We start from the raw sequence: 27,957 nt of genomic DNA, 5'->3' as shown, positions 1-27,957 counted from the left end.
ACAGTTCACAATGATGAGTCAAGGCTCTACAGTTGGTAAACCTCAGAGAAGCTCGATAAACAGTATCAATCTTGTGAAGACGTTGAGCTGAAGTGTTCATATACAACAGGAATGAAAAATTACCACGTAGATATTATTAAAAGCTATTTACTCGTCCATGAGCAACAATAAAACATGGCAGAATCCTAGATACCTTTTCCTTGATGCCACCCATGTTACACACAAGTCCATGACTGCAATCAGATCCACAAATTCATCCCATACATTTTTCCCCTTTTGTGGAAGCTGGAACATATCAGATCTGTGTAAACTTTCAACACTGACTTGTTTGGATTATGACATCTTCAACTTCTGTACCCTGCGTCGCCTGGCAGTGCCTGGAATAAGATATGACTCCTGAGTGAATCCTGTCTGGATTGTGTGTATCGCGATACTGTGCCTTGTTTTGTCTGCAGAATAGTGGAAGCTGGAACAGATCAGATCCGTGTAAACTTTCAACACTAATATTTTGGAATGTGTGGGTGTCAGGGTAAGTTTAATACTTTCCTTACATAATTTAATGCAATTTAATTTTACTGGCTTGATAATCAGGTAAGAATGGTATTTTGACATGTTTTGCAAGCTTTTTTCCCATGTGCGTTCACTCACATATTTACTTCCGCTTTGAAAATGCACACAAAAACATTTCCCATCTGGGCACTTTGGTAATCGTTTTGCCTGGTTTGAAAATGGCAGCTCGCTCTCTGTGAAGGAACATTCACGTTCCATATGCAGCATTGTGACTGCATTCTCTAATTCTTATATATGGCTCTGTGGGTGACCCCAACTGGAAAAACGGGAGGAACCAAAGGGACATATTTACATAAGATTTCCATTACATGATTGTTCTTGTGTATAAATAAAACAATATTTTTTAGCATCTTACCCACATTTTTCCAAACGTTAAAATTTCAAAACTGTCTTCTCCTGAAGAGTATGACATGCTTTTCATGGGTGTTACCTTGCAGAGGAGGAACATTAGAACAGGTCTGGATTATTGCATAATGTACCAGATTGCCCATTTTCACCTGCTTTTACATACGATTACTCCAAATCTGCACTAATTAAATCAGATTATTCACTTTTTTCTTTTTTTAAAATCACAATTAATTGTAATAGAGTTCAAATTAGGGAACAGGAGAAGAAAGGGGTTTTATTTGCCATATTTTCTGGTGTATAAGCTATCTTGAAGAGCAAAAAACCATATATAAGTCGCAGCTTTTTTCTGCATTATCACCTCATTAACTTTGGGTTTTGTGCCTTTTATTCTGTTATTCTTGGAGTTTAAATAAATAGTTAAAATAATTATTGATATGAATATCAAGCACAAATTTCACTTCAGTTTGTGATGGCATTACAAAAACTAAATTAATTATGGTTTGCGATATGCAAATGGAATGCTTCGTGACGGGGGCATGAAATGCGGGTGACAGGGGGGTCTGGGGGAGTTAAGGTTAGGGGAAGGGAGACTTATGAGAAGGGGGATGATAATCAATCAATCAATTTTTTTATATAGCGCCAAATCACAACAAACAGTTGCCCCAAGGCGCTTTATATTGTAAGGCAAGGCCATACAATAATTATGTAAAACCCAAACGGTCAAAACGACCCCCCTGTGAGCAAGCACTTGGCTACAGTGGGAAGGAAAAACTCCCTTTTAACAGGAAGAAACCTCCAGCAGAACCAGGCTCAGGGAGGGGCAGTCTTCTGCTGGGACTGGTTGGGGCTGAGGGAGAGAACCAAGAAAAAGACATGCTGTGGAGGGGAGCAGAGATCGATCACTAATGATTAAATTCAGAGTGGTGCATACAGAGCAAAAAGAGAAAGAAACAGTGCATCATGGGAACCCCCCAGCAGTCTAAGTCTATAGCAGCATAACTAAGGGATGGTTCAGGGTCACCTGATCCAGCCCTAACTATAAGCTTTAGCAAAAAGGAAAGTTTTAAGCCTAATCTTAAAAGTAGAGAGGGTGTCTGTCTCCCTGATCTGAATTGGGAGCTGGTTCCACAGGAGAGGAGCCTGAAAGCTGAAGGCTCTGCCTCCCATTCTACTCTTACAAACCCTAGGAACTACAAGTAAGCCTGCAGTCTGAGAGCGAAGCGCTCTATTGGGGTGATATGGTACTACGAGGTCCCTAAGATAAGATGGGACCTGATTATTCAAAACCTTATAAGTAAGAAGAAGAATTTTAAATTCTATTCTAGAATTAACAGGAAGCCAATGAAGAGAGGCCAATATGGGTGAGATATGCTCTCTCCTTCTAGTCCCCGTCAGTACTCTAGCTGCAGCATTTTGAATTAACTGAAGGCTTTTTAGGGAACTTTTAGGACAACCTGATAATAATGAATTACAATAGTCCAGCCTAGAGGAAATAAATGCATGAATTAGTTTTTCAGCATCACTCTGAGACAAGACCTTTCTGATTTTAGAGATATTGCGTAAATGCAAAAAAGCAGTCCTACATATTTGTTTAATATGCGCTTTGAATGACATATCCTGATCAAAAATGACTCCAAGATTTCTCACAGTATTACTAGAGGTCAGGGTAATGCCATCCAGAGTAAGGATCTGGTTAGACACCATGTTTCTAAGATTTGTGGGGCCAAGTACAATAACTTCAGTTTTATCTGAGTTTAAAAGCAGGAAATTAGAGGTCATCCATGTCTTTATGTCTGTAAAACAATCCTGCAGTTTAGCTAATTGGTGTGTGTCCTCTGGCTTCATGGATAGATAAAGCTGGGTATCATCTGCGTAACAATGAAAATTTAAGCAATACCGTCTAATAATACTGCCTAAGGGAAGCATGTATAAAGTGAATAAAATTGGTCCTAGCACAGAACCTTGTGGAACTCCATAATTAACTTTAGTCTGTGAAGACGATTCCCCATTTACATGAACAAATTGTAATCTATTAGACAAATATGATTCAAACCACCGCAGCGCAGTGCCTTTAATACCTATGGCATGCTCTAATCTCTGTAATAAAATTTTATGGTCAAAAGCAGCACTGAGGTCTAACAGAACAAGAACAGAGATGAGTCCACTGTCCGAGGCCATAAGAAGATCATTTGTAACCTTCACTAATGCTGTTTCTGTACTATGATGAATTCTAAAACCTGACTGAAACTCTTCAAATAGACCATTCCTCTGCAGATGATCAGTTAGCTGTTTTACAACTACCCTTTCAAGAATTTTTGAGAGAAAAGGAAGGTTGGAGATTGGCCTATAATTAGCTAAGATAGCTGGGTCAAGTGATGGCTTTTTAAGTAATGGTTTAATTACTGCCACCTTAAAAGCCTGTGGTACATAGCCAACTAACAAAGATAGATTAATCATATTTAAGATCGAAGCATTAAATAATGGTAGGGCTTCCTTGAGCAGCCTGGTAGGAATGGGGTCTAATAAACATGTTGATGGTTTGGATGAAGTAACTAATGAAAATAACTCAGACAGAACAATCGGAGAGAAAGAGTCTAACCAAATACCGGCATCACTGAAAGCAGCCAAAGATAACGATACGTCTTTGGGATGATTATGAGTAATTTTTTCTCTAATAGTTAAAATTTTGTTAGCAAAGAAAGTCATGAAGTCATTACTAGTTAAAGTTAATGGAATACTCAGCTCAATAGAGCTCTGACTCTTTGTCAGCCTGGCTACAGTGCTGAAAAGAAACCTGGGGTTGTTCTTATTTTCTTCAATTAGTGATGAGTAGAAAGATGTCCTAGCTTTATGGAGGGCTTTTTTATAGAGCAACAGACTCTTTTTCCAGGCTAAGTGAAGATCTTCTAAATTAGTGAGACGCCATTTCCTCTCCAACTTACGGGTTATCTGCTTTAAGTTACGAGTTTTGAGTTATACCACGGAGTCAGACACTTCTGATTTAAAGCTCTCTTTTTCAGAGGAGCTACAGCATCCAAAGTTGTCTTCAATGAGGATGTAAAACTATTGACGAGATACTCTATCTCCCTTACAGAGTTTAGGTAGCTACTCTGCACTGTGTTGGTATATGGCATTAGAGAACATAAAGAAGGAATCATATCCTTAAACCTAGTTACAGCGCTTTCTGAAAGACTTCTAGTGTAATGAAACTTATTCCCCACTGCTGGGTAGTCCATCAGAGTAAATGTAAATGTTATTAAGAAATGATCAGACAGAAGGGAGTTTTCAGGGAATAGTGTTAAGTCTTCTATTTCCATACCATAAGTCAGAACAAGATCTAAGATATGATTAAAGTGGTGGGTGGACTCATTTACTTTTTGAGCAAAGCCAATAGAGTCTAATAATAGATTAAATGCAGTGTTGAGGCTGTCATTCTCAGCATCTGTGTGGATGTTAAAATCGCCCACTATAATAATCTTATCTGAGCTAAGCACTAAGTCAGACAAAAGGTCTGAAAATTCACAGAGAAACTCACAGTAACGACCAGGTGGACGATAGATAATAACAAATAAAACTGGTTTTTGGGACTTCCAATTTGGATGGACAAGACTAAGAGACAAGCTTTCAAATGAATTAAAGCTCTGTCTGGGTTTTTGATTAATTAATAAGCTGGGATGGAAGATTGCTGCTAATCCTCCTCCTCGGCCCGTGCTACGAGCATTCTGACAGTTAGTGTGACTCGGGGGTGTTGACTCATTTAAACTAACATATTCATCCTGCTGTAACCAGGTTTCTGTTAGGCAGAATAAATCAATATGTTGATCAATTATTATATCATTTACCAACAGGGACTTAGAAGAGAGAGACCTAATGTTTAATAGACCACATTTAACTGTTTTAGTCTGTGGTGCAGTTGAAGGTGCTATATTATTTTTTCTTTTTGAATTTTTATGCTTAAATAGATTTTTGCTGGTTATTGGTAGTCTGGGAGCAGGCACCGTCTCTACGGGGATGGGGTAATGAGGGGATGGCAGGGGGAGAGAAGCTGCAGAGAGGTGTGTAAGACTACAACTCTGCTTCCTGGTCCCAACCCTGGATAGTCACGGTTTGGAGGATTTAAGAAAATTGTCCAGATTTCTAGAAATGAGAGCTGCTCCATCCAAAGTGGGATGGATGCCGTCTCTCCTAACAAGACCAGGTTTTCCCCAGAAGCTTTGCCAATTATCTATGAAGCCCACCTCATTTTTTGGACACCACTCAGACAGCCAGCAATTCAAGGAGAACATGCGGCTAAACATGTCACTCCCGGTCTGATTGGGGAGGGGCCCAGAGAAAACTACAGAGTCCGACATTGTTTTTGCAAAGTTACACACCGATTTAATGTTAATTTTAGTGACCTCCGATTGGCGTAACTGGGTGTCATTACTGCCGACGTGAATTACAATCTTACCAAATTTACGCTTAGCCTTAGCCAGCAGTTTCAAATTTCCTTCAATGTCGCCTGCTCTGGCCCCCGGAAGACAACTGACTATGGTTGCTGGTGTCGCTAACTTCACATTTCTCAAAACAGAGTCGCCAATAACCAGAGTTTGATCCTCGGCGGGTGTGTCGTCGAGTGGGGAAAAACGGTTAGAGATGTGAACGGGTTGGCGGTGTACACGGGGCTTCTGTTTAGGGCTACGCTTCCTCCTCACAGTCACCCAGTCGGCCTGCTTTCCCGGCTGCTCGGGATCTGCCAGAGGGAAACTAACGGCGGCTAAGCTACCTTGGTCCACACCGACTACAGGGGCCTGGCTAGCTGTAGAATTTTCCACAGTGCGGAGCCGAGTCTCCAATTCGCCCAGCCTGGCCTCCAAAGCTACGAATAAGCTACACTTATTACAAGTACCGTTACTGCTAAAGGAGGCCGAGGAATAACTAAACATTTCACACCCAGAGCAGAAAAGTGCGGGAGAGACAGGAGAAGCCACCATGCTAAATCGGCTAAGAGCTAGTAGCTACGCTAAGCTAGCGGATTCCTAAAAACACGCAAAGTGAATAATGTGTAAATAATTTAGAGGTGATTCAGCAGAAGGAGTGCTTTAGTTAAGGCACGTAAAGATTACACTGGGAAACAAATCTAGATAACTAGATCAATCTAACTGCGCAGATTAAACAGCTAACAGATACAGAAAAACACAGCTGTGCTCCGGAACAGGAAGTGATACAATACCGCAGTGAGAGCCAACCACCAGTAGAGGCAAGCAAGAACCAAAATAGTAAAAAAAGAAAAAAGTTTTTTGGGGATTTTTTTTTGGTATATAAGTTGCACCTGAGTATAAGATGTAAGACCTCCCAAACTAGTAAAAAGAATGCGAGTTATAGAAAATGCCTTAGTCTCTTAATTAATGATGGATATGTTTTGGGTGTAACATGAATAGAAAATCATTGCAGCCCGTTGTTTCCTTTAAGAGCAGCACTGAGCAAACAATAAGGTAATTTCTTGTGGTCAAATTTTTCTAATCATCAGATGACAAACTTTGCAAAAACAAATTCTGTATTTTTAACTCTGCCTCCTGTTAAAATTAATTTAAACTGAAGCAATGAAAGTCTTTTCAGAATGTAGTTTATTCATTTGTCCTCTGGGGTTATTAAAGTTACTTGTATTTATATAAATGCTTATTATCAAATTGTAAATTTCATTTTGAAGCATAGTATGTCAAAACACAACAAACGGTAAACAATAAGATGTCCAGAAGGGGCGGAGTCAGCCTGATGACCTTTAACCCTCGATCCTTTGAGGACTGAAGTTGACGAGTGACGTTTGTCCCAGAGGACGTGGAGGCAAGGAAGAGAAATGATAACATCCCACGCCGGTAAACAACACAAAACACCATGAAGGCATTTAATTAAACGGAGTCCTTTTTGTTGTCAGAATAAATCAACTCTTCGTGAAAAGCAGAGCAGAATTTGGGGGCTTTCCTCCCCAGCAGACAACAAGTGAAGCCACTTCCATCTCCAAATGTCCTCAAGTGGCTCAACTTCTAAATTGAAATAATCTGATTAATACCCCCCAACCCCCTTGAACCCCCCCCCGGAAGGAAACCTGATGATGAGCTCTTTACTCTGGCAATAAAAGGCTTCGACATCGGTTTGTGGTCCGCTGGGAGTCGAGAGGTCAGCCGACTCGTTTTAGACTACGTTTGCGTCTGAAACAGCTCGGGACGCACTTCTTCTCCGAGTCGGTGCCAAGTGATGCCGGAGCTGCAGAGCCTGGCTTCCTGCGGAGAGAAACCAGAGCAGGAAGTGAGACTGTTTTGTTCTGACTGAGACATTTAGAGCTTTTAATTATTGAACACCGATAGGCCTTGGCTGAATGGACCGGTGTGTGTCATCATAACCTGATCTGTAAGACAAGATCCTGTAGAAACAGGAACCAGCTGACTAAATGCATCAAGTACAGAAGCTACAAGTGTACATGCTGTACCCCCCCCCCCCCCCCCCCCCCCCCCCCCCCCCAGGACCATTTCTCTAAAGTATTATAAAATAGAAATGCTGCTTGTGAGATGCTTAGAAAGAGCTGCGTGTAAGATCCTGGAGGTTTGGTGCTGCAGCCGTTGTGTTGTCAGCATGCAGCTAACCCTACATCAGTGTGTAACGGTAAGATCTCAAAGTTAAAGCTATATGGCCTTTGGTTTTTTTTAACGATGTAAGTCATAAAAAGAATTTTCTTTGGAACCACTATAAATTTATTCCATTGCCTTTAAATAAGGCATTTGTAATATGATTGAGACAATATGATCCAAACTCATGCTGTCTGGGAAAAAAAAAAAAAGAATTTTGACTCCTGAAGGGGAGAAATTCAAGTGATCAGATGCCATGACCTACATCTGGTCACAATGTCATAGATCACGTGGGGGCTTCCCCTGATCTGCATGAGGATGCTGGGAAGGACACGGTGACCGCCAATCAGAGGAAAAGCAGCATGGTGTCAGCTGGCTGCTCGCTTGAACAAAATAAACCAAGATGGCAGAAAACACTTTGAAACAGCTTATTTCTGTATAAACCAAATATATTTTTCATATATTTTGTAAACATTCGTGAGAAATAATACTTTTAAATTCATAAATACTGTTTTTAAAACCAAATAACACCTGAAGTGATTTGCAAGACGTCTTTCGGATGTTTGGCTCAGGTCACAGGTCATTTCAAAATCTCATGCACACGCGTTTTTCTACAGTTTGTCTGCATGGTGTCTCTTCATTAACGTGAGCTGTAATTTTGCAGCATGTTACAAAAGTAAACCTACATTATAATGCTTGGATTTGGGTAGAAACTAAATGATGTCAGTTTTGTGAAATTTGAAAGGCCATACAGCTTTGATTATTTCATAACATTCCAAATATTAAGTATTATTAAATTATTTCTTCACAAACCAGCTTAAAAGACTCGTTTCCGAGACAGCCATTTTCTAATATAACGAGCCAGAAAATAAACCGTTCCGTGGGGATGTTATTTGAAAAGCATCTTAACAGATCGCAAATTCTATCGCTGTGATTTTTGTTTGTTTGTTTTTATGATGCATTCAGTGGCGACTGGGAGCTCAGATATTCCAGTCTCTGATGAAGAAAAATCAAAAAAGAAAAAAGCTTGTCGTTATGGTAACGCGTTATCCTGCACATCGTACCAAAACTGTAATGAAATTTTGTTTTGTTATTTTTGTTTTGATCTTGTGGCACAGAGAAAGCTGCTTTCAGAAAGAAAATGTACTAAATGGCAGCCTGAGTTTGCCCAAAATCCTCGCCAAGCCACGGTCTCACAGTTTAAGCTTTAATGGATCGAAACAATATTGATGTTGTGAGAACAGAGTCACTTCTCACCTGCTGGTGATGGCGGCTTCCCTCTTCCTGATCTGCTTCATGACCTTCAGCATGTGACAGATCTGCCAGAGGGTCATGTTGGGGGCGTGGCACGCACCTGGAGTGCCACGAGGACCCCAGTTTGTGCCCAGTGGTCTGTAGCTCGCCCCCCTGGGTCCCTTCCCAAAAAGGTAAAAGGGCTGAACGCTGTTCCGGGCGTAGAAAGAGGCGCACTGGGAGAGAAGGAAAGGAGGAGACACAGTGATGTACACACTCTGCATCTCATAATACATTTACTCAGCGCGCATACACGCTAACAGTGCACCCACCACATCAAAGGTTCACAAACCAGACAACACCGGGGTCCATTTTGATGTCTGAAAATCTGAGACTTAATTGCAATTTTGCACACCACAGGAGACCAAGATGAAGTATCTGTCAACTACTATCAGCAACAGGTTAGCCAATGTTGTGTTCTTGAAATTGGAGCAACAATAGAATTTCATCAAGAGCTTTAGAGTACGGTGCATCTGAAAAGTATTCACAGCACTTCATATATATATATATATATATATATATAATATTTCTGTTAATTTATGATGTAGCAATTAGTTTTCACTGTGAGTTTAAAGGGCAAAATTTTAATATACTGTACAAAGCCTGAATTTTTGTTTTGTTTTTTTAATGTCCTACAAATTTCTAACATGTTAACGCTCAAGGGGGCAAAAATGTTTTCACACCACTCTATCTATCTATCTGTGTGTCTGTCTGTCTATATATATATATATATATATATATATATATATATATATATATATATATAGACAGACAGACACACACAAAACCCCAGTTCCAGTGAAGTTGGGACATTGTGTAAAATATAAATACAAACAGAATACAATGATTTTCAAATCCTCTTCAACTTATATTCAATTGAATACACCACAAAGACAAGATATTTAATGTTCAAACTGATAAACTTTATTGTTTTTGTGCAAATATTTGCTCATTTTGAAATGGATGCCTGCAACATGTTTCAAAAAAACTGGGACAGTGGTATGTTTACCACTGTGTTACATCACCTTTCCTTCTAACAACACTCAATAAGAGTTTGGGAACTGAGGACACTAATTGTTGAAGCTTTGTAGGTGGAATTCTTTCCCATTCTTGCTTCATGTTCGACTTCAGTTGTTCAACAGTCCGGGGTCTCCGTTGTTGTATTTTGTGCTTCATAATGCGCCACACATTTTCAATGTGCGACAGGTCTGGACTGCAGGCAGGTCAGTCTAGTACCCGCACTCTTTTACTACAAAGCCACACTGTTGTAACACGTGGAGAATGTGGCTTGGCATTGTCTTACAGAAATAAGCAGGGACGTCCCTGAAAAAGACGTTGCTTGGACGGCAGCATGTGTCACTCCAAAACCTGGACGTATCTTTCAGCATTGATGGTGCCATCACAGATGTGTAAGTTGTCCATGCCATGGACACTAACACACCCCCATACCATCAGAGATGCTGGCTTTTGAACTTTGCGCTGGTAACAATCTGGATGGTCTTTTTCCTCTTTTGTCTGGAGGACACAATGTCCATGATTTCCAAAAACAATTTGAAATGTGGACTCATCAGACCACAGCACACTTTTCCACTTTGTGTCTGTCCATTTCAAATGAGATCAGGTCCAGAGAAGGCAGCGGTGTTTCTGGATGTTGTTGATGTTTGGCTTTCACTTTGCATGGTAGAGTTTTAACTTGCACTTGTAGATGTAGTGACGAACTGTGTTAACTGACAATGGATTTCTGAAGTGTTCTTGAGCCCACGCGGTAAGATCCTTTACACAATGATATCAGTTTTTAATGCACTGCCGCCTGAGGGATCGAAAGTCACCGGCATTCAGTGTTGGTTTTCGGCCTTGCCACTTACATGTAGAAAGTTCTCCAGATTCTCTGAATCTTCTGATTATATTATGGACTGTAGATGATGGAATCCCTAAATTCCTTGCAACTGAACATTGAGAAACATTGTTCTTAAACTGTTCTTGCCCTTAAAGTGGTGATCCTCGCCCCATCTTTGCTTGTGAACGGCTGAGCCTTTTGGGGATGCTCCTTTTATACCCAATCATGACACTCACCTGTTCCAGTTAGGTGTTCTTTTAGCATTGATCAACTTTCCCAGTCTTTTGTTGCCCCTGTCCCAGCTTTTTTGAAATGTGTTGCAGGTATCCATTTCAAAATAAGCAAATATTTGCACAAAAACAATAAAGTCTATCAGTTTGAACATTAAATATCTTGTCTTTGTGGTGTATTCAATTGAATATAGGTTGAAGAGGATTTGCAAATCATTGTATTCTGTTTTTATTTACATTTTACACAACGTCCCAACTTCATTGGAATTGGGGTTGTGTGTGTGTGTGTATATATATATATATATATATATATATATATATATATATATATATATATATATATATATATATATATATATATATATATATATATATGTATGCCCCCCGTGACCCTTAATTGGAATAAGTGGGTATAGATAGATAGATCAAACAATTTTCGTTATTTTAAACTTTATTATAAAACTTAAAAACATTTTTTTAAAATTAATTTTGAATGACATTGTCCACTTGCTGTACTGTCATGGTCCACCAGGGCCCACAGCCCACACTTCTGGAATCACTGCTCTCTATAAGATGATAATTAAAGTGGTTTGTAGCCAGTGTGAAAATTTTGATGCAGTTTCCTTTAATTACAACTTTATCACTGTGTGTGTTTGTGTGTGTGTGTGTGTGTGTGTGTGCGCGCGCGCATGCGCTGCAGCAGCTGTGAGGTTAATATAAGTGTTATGGCACAAATGCATGCATGCATACGGCATGTGTGCACATAAATGGACTGCATATAAACAGCACTTTCATGGTCAGTGCGCTTTACATTGATGCGTCATATTCTCTCACACACACACAGTGATTAATTAATCAGCTCTGTTTTGTTCACCTTGCACTGAAGCTCTGCTGTGCGATCGCAGCCTGATGAACAGCGCTGTTACAGGCTGAAAAGTTGACCTTTGACCTTACATGTCAGAGACGAACGTGTCACTTTGTTTTCAGGAAAATTGAAAGATGACGACTGATGTCACATTATTGTCTTTGACAAACTTAAAGACGTGAGTCACTCCAGCGGTTCAGGAGTTACAGTCTCTTAAGCTCCGCCCCCTCCTCTAAGTGACATATTTATGTTATTGTGCTTCCCTGCGGACTCGGTCGCGGATCTGGTGTCTGGTCCGTTTCGGTAACCGGACCTGGGGCCTGATAAGGGATCCAGCAGAGCAGAAAGTGGCGGTGTGAGCGTCTTCAGACTGCACTGTGTGCTCCTGTCATCCACACTTCAATCGGACACACGCAGCGTTTTAATTAGTGCACGAGGTGCCGTCTTCCTCTGAATTAATCAGAAACCTGACACACCATCAATCTCACACACCCCTCAGCGGACCCGACACTGGATCCCCAGAGATTTGACACGCACACATCATCCTTCAAAACGTCGTACGCATGAAAACCATCGATCAACCGGACACCCTGCCATCAAATATTCACTCTGCCATGATCGCGTGTCACGCAACGCTCGACGAAAAATGTCATTCTGAATATAAAACGCACGACCTGCAAGACGATCTGAGTCAAAGATTCTGATAATACTTCAGGAATCACCAGCCACACGGATTTCATGTTTACGTCAAATTATTTGGAGGTTAGAGGCTCCTGTTGGCACCAAGCCAACACTGTCAAAAGAAAAAAAAAAGTTGTTGCCATAGTAACAGGCAAAAACTAGAAAATTCACCCATTTCTCAGATTTCAGAAACACTGAGGGTTGAGATTTTTGTCTTTAAATTACCAAAACAAGCCAAATTTTTACCAGTCAGAATTTTACAATTATCCTGAAAAACTATCACAAACACCTGTGTTGACCTTTGACCCTGATGAAATGACTGGAGAGCACTTTTTTTTGTGCCTGAATTACTCAGTGACCCTACGTTTTGATCAAATCAGGCATTTTTTCCTGAAAATGACTGATTATACCCTTTAAAATAATAATAAAAACTTTTACCTTTATTAAATCTCTCTTGCTGTATCTCAGTAGCTGCTGAGGCTACAGAGCAGATTGCTCTTCCCTTGAATTACTCAGTGACCCCAAGTTTCCATCAAATTTATATATTTTTCCTAAAAATGGCTGATTGTCCTTTTAAAATACCTTTGACCTTGATTAAATCACTCTTGTTGTATCTTGGTAACCTCTAAAGCTACAGAGCCGATCGTTTTTCCCTTGAATTACTCAGTGACCCCAAGCTTCTAGTTGTAGTGGTGTAGCTTAGCTAAAATTTCCATAAAAATTGATAATTCTGTGATAAAAGAATGGAATTTGGCACACATATTCTAAATTAACTAATGTTTATTTTCAGATCTGGACCCATCCTCGAGCTGACCTCTAATGAGCTATAGGGGTTAAATTTTAAAATGCTCCAATCATGTTGAAAACTATAGCACATTATTTGTCTGATCGTAACGATCCCAAAAAGGTATAGTTTGGACTATCTATGACTGAATGCTCTGGAGTTATGGGGTAAAACAGCAAAAATCACTTTCCATTTGTACAGGGGTCAAAAGATAAAGTTGCTCCAATTTTGGTTAAAAAAAATGATGCAAATTATTGGTTGAGTTAATAGTATTTTAAAAAGGAATAGTTTGCACCATCTGTCATGCTGTTTTCATGTTACAGGGTAACATATGTCATACGTCATAGAATCCAATGGACATCGACCTTGTTTGACCTTTACTTTGGAGACCAAACATTCAACACAGACAGAACCACTGCATTTATTAATCCTTTTATTTCAACCAATAATTTGCATCACTTTTTAGCAAAATTGGAGCAACATAACTTTTGACCCCTGTACAAGCTGAAACTGACCTTTGTCACCATTTTTGCTGTTTTTACCCCATACCTCCGTGGAATTCAGTCAAAGATAGTCCAAACTATACCTTTTTGGAATTGTTATGATCAGACAAATAATGTGGTATAGATTTCAACATGACTGGAGCATTTTTAAATGTTGACCCTGTGCAATTCTTTATTGACCCCTGTAGCTCATTAGAGGTCAGCTGTAGGATGGCTCCATATCTGAAAATCAGCATTCATTAATTTAGAATATGTGTGCCAAATTCCATGTTTTTATCACAAACTGAGCAATTGTTTTGCTGTGCTGCCCCACTATTGATCCAATTGAGCATTTATTGTGAAAATGACAGTAAAGCCTGCTTTGACATATGATCTCAAGTAATGACCCCTGTTTATATCTCAGTAATCACTGAGGCATAGAAATAGGGTTTTGGTGTTGAATTAGTTATGACCCCAAGTTTATTTAATCAAATTGGTTGAAATGGCTGATTATGCCTTTAAAAAAAAAAACAAAAAAAAACAAAACATTGACTCTGATTAAATCACTCTTGCTGTATTTCGGTTAAGTTACAGAGCAGATTGGTTTTGGCTTCAATTACTCAGTGACCCCAAGTTTCCATCAAAGTGATGTTTCCCTGAAAATGGCTCATTATGCCCTTTTTAAAAAATTCAATTAAACTGAATTACTCAGTGACCCCAAGTTTCCATCAAAGTGATGTTTCCCTGAAAATGGCTCATTGTGCCCTTTTTAAAAAATTCAATTAAACTGAATTACTCAGTGACCCCACGTTTCCCTCAAAGTGCTGTTTCCCTGAAAATGGCTCATTGTGCCCTTTTTAAAAAATTCAATTAAACTGAATTACTCAGTGACCCCAAGTTTCCATCAAAGTGATGTTTCCCTGAAAATGGCTGATTGTGCCCTTTTTAAAAAATTCAATTAAACTGAATTACTCAGTGACCCCAAGTTTCCCTCAAAGTGATGTTTCCCTGAAAATGGCTCATTGTGCCCTTTTTAAAAAAATTAAATTAACTGAATTACTCAGTGACCCCAAGTTTCCCTCAAAGTGATGTTTCCCTGAAAATGGCTCATTGTGCCCTTTTTAAAAAAATTCAATTAAACTGAATTACTCAGTGACCCCAAGTTTCCATCAAAGTGATGTTTCCCTGAAAATGGCTGATTGTGCCCTTTTTAAAAATTCAATTAAACTGAATTACTCAGTGACCCCAAGTTTCCATCAAAGTGATGTTTCCCTGAAAATGGCTGATTGTGCCTTTTTTAAAAATTTCAATTAAACTGAATTACTCAGTGACCCCAAGTTTCCCTCAAAGTGATGTTTCCCTGAAAATGGCTGATTGTGCCTTTTTTAAAAATTTCAATTAAACTGAATTACTCAGTGACCCCAAGTTTCCATCAAAGTGATGTTTCCCTGAAAATGGCTCATTGTGCCCTTTTTAAAAAAATTCAATTAAACTGAATTACTCAGTGACCCCAAGTTTCCATCAAAGTGATGTTTCCCTGAAAATGGCTGATTGTGCCCTTTTTTAAAAATTCAATTAAACTGAATTACTCAGTGACCCCAAGTTTCCATCAAAGTGATGTTTCCCTGAAAATGGCTCATTGTGCCCTTTTTAAAAATTTCAATTAAACTGAATTACTCAGTGACCCCAAGTTTCCATCAAAGTGATGTTTCCCTGAAAATGGCTGATTGTGCCCTTTTTTAAAAATTCAATTAAACTGAATTACTCAGTGACCCCAAGTTTCCATCAAAGTGATGTTTCCCTGAAAATGGCTCATTGTGCCCTTTTTAAAAAATTCAATTAAACTGAATTACTCAGTGACCCCAAGTTTCCATCAAAGTGATGTTTCCCTGAAAATGGCTCATTGTGCCCTTTTTAAAAAATTCAATTAAACTGAATTACTCAGTGACCCCAAGTTTCCATCAAAGTGATGTTTCCCTGAAAATGGCTGATTGTGCCCTTTTTAAAAAATTCAATTAAACTGAATTACTCAGTGACCCCAAGTTTCCATCAAAGTGATGTTTCCCTGAAAATGGCTCATTGTGCCCTTTTTAAAAAATTCAATTAAACTGAATTACTCAGTGACCCCAAGTTTCCATCAAAGTGATGTTTCCCTGAAAATGGCTCATTATGCCCTTTTAAAAAATTCAATTAAACTGAATTACTCAGTGACCCCAAGTTTCCATCAAAGTGATGTTTCCCTGAAAATGGCTCATTGTGCCCTTTTTAAAAAATTCAATTAAACTGAATTACTCAGTGACCCCAAGTTTCCATCAAAGTGATGTTTCCCTGAAAATAGCTCATTATGCCCTTTTTAAAAAATTCAATTAAACTGAATTACTCAGTGACCCCAAGTTTCCATCAAAGTGATGTTTCCCTGAAAATGGCTCATTGTGCCCTTTTTAAAAAATTCAATTAAACTGAATTACTCAGTGACCCCAAGTTTCCATCAAAGTGATGTTTCCCTGAAAATGGCTCATTATGCCCTTTTAAAAAATTCAATTAAACTGAATTACTCAGTGACCCCAAGTTTCCATCAAAGTGATGTTTCCCTGAAAATGGCTCATTGTGCCCTTTTTAAAAAATTCAATTAAACTGAATTACTCAGTGACCCCAAGTTTCCATCAAAGTGATGTTTCCCTGAAAATAGCTCATTATGCCCTTTTTAAAAAATTCAATTAAACTGAATTACTCAGTGACCCCAAGTTTCCATCAAAGTGATGTTTCCCTGAAAATGGCTCATTGTGCCCTTTTTAAAAAATTCAATTAAACTGAATTACTCAGTGACCCCAAGTTTCCATCAAAGTGATGTTTCCCTGAAAATAGCTCATTATGCCCTTTTTAAAAAATTCAATTAAACTGAATTACTCAGTGACCCCAAGTTTCCATCAAAGTGATGTTTCCCTGAAAATAGCTCATTATGCCCTTTTTAAAAAATTCAATTAAACTGAATTACTCAGTGACCCCAAGTTTCCATCAAAGTGATGTTTCCCTGAAAATAGCTCATTGTGCCCTTTTAAAAAATTCAATTAAACTGAATTACTCAGTGACCCCAAGTTTCCATCAAAGTGATGTTTCCCTGAAAATAGCTCATTATGCCCTTTTTAAAAAATTCAATTAAACTGAATTACTCAGTGACCCCAAGTTTCCATCAAAGTGATGTTTCCCTGAAAATAGCTCATTGTGCCCTTTTAAAAAATTCAATTAAACTGAATTACTCAGTGACCCCAAGTTTCTATTACATCCAACTGGACATTTTTTTTCTTCCTGAAAATACATGTTGTTAACCTCAGACCCCAAATAAATGCCTCCACATTGTATCTCGGTAACCACAGAGACGACATTACAGATTTTTTTTTTTCAGATTGTGTTTTTCAGGCACTCCAGGTCATGCTTGATCAAACTGAGCATTTTTCCTGGAAATGTCTAAAAATGACAGTTTTGAGGTCTGACATTGATTAACTGACTGTCACTGTATCTCAATAACCCCGAGGATAAATTATTAAACAATCCAAACTTTCTATTTGCTGTACGCCAAGATTTTTGTATAAACTCACTGGAAATGGTCAGTTTGACCTTTGATCCGGATTAAATGACCCCTCGCTGTCTTTCAGTGACAGATTAGCAAATCCGCATCATGCAAATAACTGCAGGTTCATGTTTGTCTTTTGTTTTTGTTCTTCTGCATTTTAAGAACAATTTGACACCAAAATAAAGACGACAGCCCAAAAATCTGTGTCATGTGACGGTGTCATGTGACATCACCGTGCACTTTAAAAAACAGTCAAACTGGGGCAATTTAAAAATTAAAATGTACTAGTTATTCTCAGATTATATTAATTTCAGGTTTCAACGCAGCATATTTTGTAGAACAAAGCACTCTATCAGGATTACATTTAGTCCAAATCCAAATAGAGTTAAATAAACTCCATCATAGTGTTTAATTAATTTGTTCAACTCTAGTAAGAGTAATTTATACTTTGTTGTGATTTAACTATGATAGAGTTTATTTGTCTCTATGATAGTGTTAAATTAACTTTGTCACAGAGTTGCTATATCTGAATGACAGAGTTGATTTAACTCTATCATAGAGTTGATTTAACTGTATGACAGTGTTGATTTATTTCTATGACAGAAGTGATTTAACTCCATCATAGATTTGATTTATCTCTATAATAATGATTTCACCCTTTGTTAGAGATGGTTTAACTGTCATAGAGTTGATCTAACTCTATCATAGAGTTGATTTATCTCTGATAGAGTAAATTTAACTACCATAGAATTGATTTAACTTGACAACAAAATAGATTTAGCTTTTTGACCAAATTGATTCATAGAATTGATTTATCTCTATGATAGGGTTGATTTATCTTTGTTGTAGAGTTGATTTATCCCTGTGATAGAGCTGATGTAACTTCATGATTTATCTCTATGACAGAATTGATTTAACTCCATCATAGAGTTGATTTTACCTCTCTGATAATGATTTAACCCTTTGTTACAGTTGGTGTAACTGTCATAGAGTTGATTTAACTCTATCTTAGAGTTGATTTATCATAGAGTTGATTTAACCAAACAAAATAGCTTTTTAACTAAACTGCTTTATCTCGATGATAGGGTTGGTAGATCTGTATGATAGAGCTGATTTAACTCTATCACAGAGTTGATTTATCATAGAGTTGATTTAACTCTATCATAGAGTTGATTTAACCGAACAAAATAGCTTTTTAACTAAACTGCTTTATCTCGATGATAGGGTTGGTAGATCTGTATGATAGAGCTGATTTAACTCTATCACAGAGTTGATTTATCACAGAGTTGATTTAACTTTATCATAGAGTTGATTTAACTGAACAAAATAGCTTTTTGACTAAACTGCTTTATCTCAATGATAGGGTTGGTAGATCTGTATGATAGAGCTGATTTAACTCTATCACAGAGTTGATTTGTCATAGAGTTGATTTAACTGAACAAAATAGCTTTTTGACTAAACTGCTTTATCTCGATGATAGGTTTGGTAGATCTGTATGATAGAGCTGATTTAACTCTATCACAGAGTTGATTTATCATAGAGTTGATTTAACTCTATCATAGAGTTGATTTAACTGAACAAATAGCTTTTTGACTAAACTGCTTTATCTCGATGATAGGGTTGGTAGATCTGTATGATAGAGCTGATTTAACTCTATCACAGAGTTGATTTATCATAGAGTTGATTTAACTCTATCATAGAGTTGATTTAACTGAACAAAATAGCTTTTTGACTAAACTGCTTTATCTCGATGATAGGGTTGGTAGATCTGTATGATAGAGTTGATTTAACTCTATCACAGAGTTGATTTATCATAGAGTTGATTTAACTCTATCATAGAGTTGATTTAACTGAACAAAATAGCTTTTTGACTAAACTGCTTTATCTCGATGATAGGGTTGGTAGATCTGTATGACAGAGCTGATTTAACTCTATCACAGAGTTTATTTAATTTAATGACAGAATTGCTTTATGTGGGACAGAGTTCTTTTAACAGTCTTGTAAATGATTTCACTCTGTAAAATTCAAATAAGCAAATTATAAATACAAGTATACAGCAAATTCTAGTGTTTTTTCCCACCAAAGTTGCCCCAAGTTGCACTTTTTCCAGTGCAAGAAAAAAAATGTTTTTAGAAAAAATACTTTTTGCAGGAATGTTGACATTAACACTTGCAGTTTAATTTCTGTTGCCCCCCCCCCCCCCCCCCAACCTCTCATTAAGTCTGTCCCAAATTCGCCACTGAATTGACAACAGGTCACGATTGTGCACGGCCCTGCCTCACACACACACACACACACACACACACACACACACACACACACACACACACACACACACACACACACACACACACACACACACACACACACACACACACACACACACACACACACACACCCGAGCTTTTTCTAATGCACAGAGAGAAACACGCGACAGAAACACTTACAGGAACAAAAGTAGCCATCGAGGAGAAGATCTGTGCAGAAATCACCTGCAGAACCAGACTCGCTGCGTTCTTATAGCGCTGACCGGACCGGGACACGCCCATCTGTGACGTCGCCACGGCGGGGTTCGCCTCACACGTCCACGTCCAGGTGTTGTGCCAAAGTACGTACTCCCCATCAGAATGTGTATCTCCTGGCGCGGGAGCGCGCACTGAGTCATTGCAGCGCTTCCAGACGTTCTGCAGCTCTTTAAACCATGTCCTCCTGCTGCTCCCAGACAAAAATAACAGCATGTTGGTTGTTCAATACATGACATTAAAAAATAAGTTTCATAATCTTTGACGACGTTTAATGCACGCGTGGCTTCACGTCGATTACACGCACAGACACACAAACGGTGTCCAACATAAAAAACCCGCTAAAGATGTTTATTAAAAGAAAGAAAACGCAGTAACCCGTTTATATATGTAAAAACAAACAAACAAACACGCTGTAAGACGTTTATGATCGCACTACCGTCAAGATAATTCAATGATGTTCACTCTTTAGTTCGTTTTAAATAAAAGATAAGCAGACAAACGTGATGTGGGTGATGGTGGTTTTGGTTTACAAGAAATAAAATTCAGCTTTTACACTGTAAAAAAAAAAAAATAAATAAAATCAGTTGTTTTTACAGAAACATTCTGTCAGCTGTGGTTTCCAGGGGAATTCTGTCAAAATTGCAATGAATATGTAAATGGTTTTACACATATATATTCATGTAAATTTTACAGTTTAAACCTGTAATTAAAAAATATTCATCTGTAATTTTGACGGTCTTTTTCGTGTTGAATTGGCATGCTGATATTACACTTTTTTTTTTCTTTTTCTTTTTTTTTGGTAAAATTTACAAATATATTAAGTCCCTTTGGCTGCTCCCATGATTTCATTCAGGGTCACCACAGCAGATGCAAGGAGGGTCTGCATGTTGATTTGGCACAAGCTGGACACCAGATGCCCTTCCTGCTGTAACGTCACATTACACAGTGAAATGTGACAGGGGTGGGGTTCAAACCAGGAACCTTTGTTACTGAAACCAAGTGCATTAAACACTTGGCCACCACCCCTGATATCTGTCTGCATCTTGTAGATTAATAAGCACCGTAGCTTTGTGGTTAGCGCATGTTGCCTCAGAGCAAGAATCAAAATCAGAATCGCCTTTATTATCATAATTTGCATTACAACGAGATTTGAGTGCAACTCCAAAAAGGTGCTTTCCGTGGTGCGAGTGATTTTTAGCCAGTATAAAAGATAGTGAAATTTAACGGTAAATTTTTCACAGTATATATACAACTAATATAAACATAAGGTAAAATAAAATAAAATGTGGACCAAGTAAAATGTAAAATGAGAATTACAGTGAGGAAATTAAGTATTTGAACACCCTGCGATTTTGCAAGTTCTCCCACTTAGAAATCATGGAGGGGTCTGAAATTTTCATCTTAGGTTCATGTCCACTGTGAGAGACATAATCTAAAAAAAAAAATCCAGAAATCACAATGTATGATTTTTTAAATAATTTATTTGTATGTTACTGCTGCAAATAAGTATTTGAACACCTGTGAAAATCAATGTTAATATTTGGTACAGTAGCCTTTGTTTGCAATTACAGAGGTCAAATGTTTCCTGTAGTTTTTCACCAGGTTTTCACACACTACAGCAGGGATTTTGGTCCACTCCTCCATACAGATCTTCTCTAGATCTTTCAGGTTTGGAGTTTCAGCTCCCTCCAAAGATTTTCTATTATCCAGGCCACTCCAGGACCTTGAAATGCTTCTTACAGAGCCCCTCCTTAGTTGCCCTGGCTGTGTGTTTGAGGTCATTGTCATGCTGGAAGACCCAGCCATGACCCATCTTCAATGCTCTTACTGAGGGAAGGAGGTTGTTTGCCAAAATCTCACAATACATGACCCCATCCATCTTCCCTTTAATACGGTGCAGTCGTCCTGTCCCCTTTGCAGAAGAGCACCCCCAGAGTATGATGTTTCCACCCCCATGCTTCACAGTTGGGATGGTTTTCTTGGGTTGTTCTCATCCTCTAAACATGGTAAGTGGAGTTGATTCCAAAAAGCTCTATTTTGGTGTCATCTGACCACATGACCACATGACCACATGACCTTCTCCCATGCCTCCTCTGGATCATCCAGAGGAGGCATGGGGGAAGGTCATGTGGTCAGATGAGACCACATCTGGATCATCCAGATGGTCACTGGTGAACTTCAAACGGGCCTGGACATGTGCTGGCTTGAGCAGGGGGGACCTTGCTGCCCTACAGGATTATAAACCATGACAGCATCATGTGTTACTAATGTAATCTTTGTGACTGTGGTCCCAGCTCTCTTCAGGTCATTGACCATGTCCTCCTGTGTAGTTCTGAGCTTTCTCAGAATCATTCTTACCCCACAAAGTGAGATCTTGCATGGAATCCCCGACCAAGGGAGATTGACAGTCATCTTGTGTTTCTTCCACTTTCTAATAAATAGTCATAACAGTTGTTGTCTTCTACCAAGCTGCTTGCCTGTTGTTCTGTAGTCCATCTCAGCCTTGTGCAGGTCTACAGTTTTGTCCCTGGTGTCCTTAGACAGCTCTTTGGTCTTGGCTATGGTGGACAGGTTGGAGTGTGATTGATTGAGTGTGTGAACAGGTGTCTTTTATACAGGTAACAAGTTCAAACAGGTGCAATTAATACAGGTAAAGAGTGTAGAATAAGAGGGCTTCTTAAAGAAAAAATAACAGGTCTGTGTGAGTCAGAATTCTTGCTGGTTGGAAGGTGTTCAAATACTTATTTGCAGCAGTAACATACAAATAAATAATTAAAAAAATCATACATTGTGATTTACGGATTTTTTTAGATTATGTCTCTCACAGTGGACATGCACCTAAGATGAAAATTTCAGACCCCTCCATAATTTCTAAGTGGAAGAACTTGCAAAACCGCAGGGTGTTCAAATACTTATTTTCCTCACTGTATATACAACTGTGGAATCATATTGCATGGGGAAAATTGCACATGGTGTACAGATATTGCACACGAAACTTGAAAGGTGCAGATTAGAGTGATTTGTTTTTGTTCAGAGCAGTGATCGCTTTGGGGAGAAAGCTGTCCCTGAGTCTGGTTGTCCTAGTTTTGATTGACCTATACCGTCGGCCGGAGGGTAGTAGGTCAAACAGGTGGTTGCTGGGGTGGGATGTGTCTTTGATGATGCTGGCAGCTCTGCTGAGGTAGCGAGAGCTGGCGATGTCTTCCAGGCTGGGCAGAGAGCAGCCAGGATCCCCTGGGCCATTTTGATCACCCTCTGCAGCGCTCTCCTGTCTGCTGCTGAGCACCCCCCATACCACGCTGTGATGCAGTACGTCAGGATGCTCTCGATGGTGGCTCTGTAGAACAACACCAGCAGCTTCTCCTCCAGATTGTTTCTCCTGAGCACCCTCAGGAAGTGGAGTCGCTGCTGGGCTTTATTCACCACCACTGTGGTGTTGGCAGTCCAGGAGAGGCTGTCAGAGAGCTGCACTCCCAGGAACCTGATGGAGCTGACCCTTTCCACACACTCCCCTTGGATGTAGAGTGGGGCTGGGTCAGCCCTGTTCTTCCTGAAGTCCAGGATTATTTCTTTTGTTTTTGTGGTGTTCAGCGGCAGGTTGTTAGCTGAACACCACGCTGTCAGTCACTGTCAGTTGCTTCGATTCCCACCTGTGGCCTTTCTGTGTGGAGTTTGCATGTTCTCCCCCAGGTTCCTCCGGGTGCTTCAATTTCCTCCCACATTTAAAGACATGCAAGTTAGGTGAATTGGAAACTTTATACATGTTCAGGTCTCCCTTGCAAAAGACATCTTGATCTCAATGAGACTAACCTGGTTAAATAAAGGTTAAATTAAAATTACACCCTACCATCAGATATTTCAACTTTATATATACTTTAGCTCATCCACAATTACTACAGTAAATTTCATGAAGTTTTGTCTTTATTTAGTAGAGTTGCATAGGGGATACATTTTCTGGCAGCCACCACCTGTCAGCCTGCCAGAATTTGTATCACTTATCTTTATAGCTGGATTTGCAACCTACCATCAGGTGTTTTATCTTCATTTATACTTTATCTCATCCACAATTACTGCAGTACATTTCAGGAAGTTTTGTCTTTATTTAGTAGAGTTGAATAGGGGATACATTTTCTGGCAGCCACCATCTGTCAGCCTGCCAGAAGTTGTATCCCCTATCTTTATAGCTAGAATTTCAACCTACCATCAGGTGTTTTATCTTCATTTATACTTTAGCTCATCCACAATTACTACAGTAAATTTCAGGAAGTTTTGTCTTTTAGTAGAGTTGCACAGGGGATACATTTTCTGGCAGCCACCATCTGTCAGCCTGCCAGAATTTGTATCCCCTATTTTTATAGTTGGTATTAGATATTCCAGTAAATGCTTAATAGTTTATTCCTTCATAAAAACCAGCCTGTTTTCGTGCTACTGTCTTGAACCCATAGATTACTGTACTTTTCATAATGTACCAATACCAGCTATAAAGATAGGGGATACAAATTCTGGCAGGCTGACAGATGGGGGCTGCCAGAAAATGTATCCCTATGCAATTCCACTAAATAAAGACAAAACTTCCTGGAATTTACTGTAGTAATTGTGGATGAGCTAATGTATAAATGAAGATAAAACACCTGATCGTAGGTTGCAGTTCCAGCTATAAAGATAGGGGATACAAATTCTGGCAGGCTGACAGATGGCGTCTGCCAGAAAATGTATCCCCTATTCAACTCTACTAAATATGTTATGTGCAGACGCAGGTTGAGGTGTGGACCAACTTCTGACCGAACCCAGCGCTAAATAACCAGAAAGCGGTTCCACAAATAAAACTATTTTATTTCCCCTCTAGTGCAATAATTAGTGTACAACATAAATATTTGGTTTGTCTGGCGGAGTGAAGGACGGCGCGCTCTCCAGCGCCCAAAAGGATCGAAGCCTCGGCGTTTCTGGACTCAGATTCACCGCCAAACACCCCCCAGGTGGACACGACAAACTGACTCTGTGAAGGATGGAAAAGGTGAGGTAAGTCAACAGAGCTACAGCAAATATCTTTCAGAGGCACACACTATCAGCAACACATTCAGGTCTGAATTTAAGCTTTATGTAAATGAGCAGCTTCTCACAACAGGTGGAGGATCATCAGTCCGTACGCCACGGCAGTGAGAAGCAAACTGCACAATTCTCATCAATGTTCAAATATACTGCGTAACAAAATGCCAAATTACTATTAACGATCATTCAGACAATAATCACCTCTGATGTGTGCCGACAGCATGTGTCCCTCACCCGTCCTCTTTCACAGGCACGATGTGTCAAACCCAGGCGCGGTCCTCAGCGTCTCACAAATGAACGTCACAAGGTCAAGTTCCCGGCAATTCTGCTTGAACCAGTCATGGCTTAAATGCAGAACGCCATCTCATTATCTGCTTCAGCTGAAAGTCTTTAAGTTAACACGTAAGCATCATCCACAGGTGCTGCGAGTCAGTAGGCCTGCACGTGAACATCCTCCACAGGTGCAGCTAATAATGCTGATGAGGGTGAAGGACTCTTCTGCCAGCACCTTCTCCACAGACAAAAACCAGTTTGCATACCACCTGGAGAGCAAAGAAAAGAAAACAACACAAAAACATCCAGCCAAACCCCCCAACACACAACAAAATAAAGACAAAACTTCCTCAAATTTACTGAAGTAATTGTGGATGAGCTAAAGTATAAATGAAGATAAAACACCTGATGGTAGGTTGCAATTCTAGCTATAAAGAATTTACAGAATTTTTCTGTAAAAACTGGATTTTTTTTTACAGTGTAAAAGCTGAATTTTATTTCTTGTAAACCAAAACAACCATCACTTACATCACGTTTGTCTGCTTATCTTTTATTTAAAACAGAAAAAGTCACAGACAAGTACAAGAATGTAGTATATAACTTCATATTTTAATCTCGAATGAACGAACTGAAGAGTGAAAATCATTGAATTATCTTGACGGTGGTGCGATCATAAACGTCTTACAGCGTGTTTGTTTGTTTTTACATATATCAACGGGTTACAGCGTTTTCTTTTTTAATAAACGTCTTTAGCGTTTTTTTTTTTATGTTGGACACCGTTTCTGTGTCTCTGCGTGTAATCGACATGAAGACACGCGTGCATTAAAGATTATGAAACTTGTTTTTTAATGTCATGTATTGAACAACCATAATGCTGTTATTTTTGTCTGGGAGCAGGAGGAGATCATTTAAAGAGCTGCAGAACGTCTGGAAGCGCTGTACTGAGTGAATGCGCGCTCCCGCGCCAGGAGATGCAAATTCTGACGGGGATACGTACTTTGGCACAACACCTGTCGCCTCCGGTTACACTGAGAGCGATGGAGAGTATATTTAGACGCTGATGTTATTCTGGCCGTTCAGAGAACAAAAAGGGGGCACAGTAATGATGTGAGACGGCGGAGGACAAAGAGACAAAGGCTGACGTATAAAGTGATGTTTATAAACAAAAGCCATGCTTCAGCGCGTCGCACGTCATCAGCGGTGCTGACGGGAAACAAATATCTGACAGAAGACACCGGAGAAGCAATAAACCAATAAATAACACAGAAATGTTTTTCAAAGTGGTTCCATGGAAGGAAAAACCAACATGTTGTAGAACACAGCCTATTTTTTTTAAGTGACATTGATCTTAAATTAAAAATAGTTGCGGACATAAAAACTTTTTTTTTCTCCAACTGCACAACCAGTTTGTTTCAGTTAATTCGGAATGCCTTTTTTTTTTTTTTTTAAGATTTCTTACTAATAGCACTTCTGTCAGGTTCTTAAAACTTTTTTTTTTTGGATAGTTCAATTGAGTCGGTTAGTTCTGTAAAAACTGCAGTATATTCAGCTCTGACATTTAAAATTCTGATGGATACATATGAGGACCAGTGAACCTCACGTGACCATAACACAAAATAAAAACCAGACAGGCCGATAACGACTATGATGAATCAATACTTCCATCCATTCCTGGTGGCCACGAGGGGTCACTGTTGCTTGTATTGGTCAAATTTTCAGTGGATCATCAAACCCCAACGTCAACTCCTCCTTCAGAAATTTATAATTTTAATTTAAAAGCTTCTAGATTGCTACTTGGCACAAATTGTGGTTAATTAGCAAAACATTAGTTTTATTTAATCAGTGCTTTCTTAATTTCCTTTTCGGTGGGGTGGGGGGGAGGAGTAAAACAACAACAAAATTGAATCAAATTTGAATTCCATTTTTCTCCAGTTCAAATTACTGAAAGACCCCAAATGTCTGTCTCAAACTGACCGATTACCCTCCGAAAAGAGAAACACTTTTATCTCCATTTATGACTTGTGCAGGTCCAACATTTTAGCCCTTTACTGCCATCTGCTGGTTAACTGATTACTGTCACCTAAAAGAATGTGATTAACACAAAACAAGAGCAAAAGGTATGTTAAAAAAACAACATATTTTTGCTTTGCTTTCCTGTTGTATCTCTTGCATCATATAAAAATGTTTAAACTGTTTACCATGGAGAGAGAAAATGATGTAAACCTGCTAAATATCTAATATTTATAAAAATGTAAAATGCGTGGCAACTTTTCATCTTTTAATTTTTGCTTTCCCCCCCTTAAGGTTTTGTTTGTTGTTTTGTTTTGCGTGATAAATTAGTGTTTTAATCGTGGTTCGTTTTGGATTCCTGTCCCCTGAGTATTGCCTGAAAGGCATCACTTCACACGTTTGGTGATGTTTAATCATAGAGTTTTGTACCTTCAAGATTTTACTCAGGGAATAAAAAGACTCCACAGAGTAAATGGCTATAGACGTATTTACGCTAAAAACATTGAACTTTTTTGGGCGAATTTATACGCGTGGCTCGTGTCAGCATCTGAGTTATCGTTTTGGTTTTGAAACCTGTACACGACAGTTTAAAAACATCACGCACGATGGCGCTGTTTGACCAGGGTTTTGGCGCTTGATCTGACGCTGTGTTCCGGAACGCTGTGTAATCTCCATTTGAAGTCGCTGAAATCAGAAATTTAACTCGCTGTGCATTAAGAACGCCCTCCCCATGACTAAAAGTAATAAACGAGTATTCGCGTTAACATTTTTTCAAACTGCATTTTTGTCTATCAATTCAGAAGCATCATTTTAATCCATGGTTAATTTATCAATTTG

At 39.0% G+C, this 27,957-nt stretch overlaps 1 long non-coding RNA gene across 1 annotated transcript; it reads left to right on the top strand.

The window, feature by feature from the left end:
- The first annotated feature begins 1,028 nt into the window (after positions 1-1,028).
- LOC117506198 lies at positions 1,029-27,717 on the top strand. Its single transcript, XR_004559400.1, has 3 exons — positions 1,029-1,151; positions 11,477-11,481; positions 27,707-27,717. It is a non-coding gene; the product is annotated as an uncharacterized LOC117506198 (long non-coding RNA).
- The last annotated feature ends 240 nt before the right edge of the window (positions 27,718-27,957 follow it).

This window comes from Thalassophryne amazonica, unplaced genomic scaffold (genome assembly GCF_902500255.1).
Source record: "Thalassophryne amazonica unplaced genomic scaffold, fThaAma1.1, whole genome shotgun sequence".
Taxonomy (NCBI): domain Eukaryota; kingdom Metazoa; phylum Chordata; class Actinopteri; order Batrachoidiformes; family Batrachoididae; genus Thalassophryne; species Thalassophryne amazonica.
This window is presented reverse-complemented; position numbering and strand designations above follow the sequence as displayed.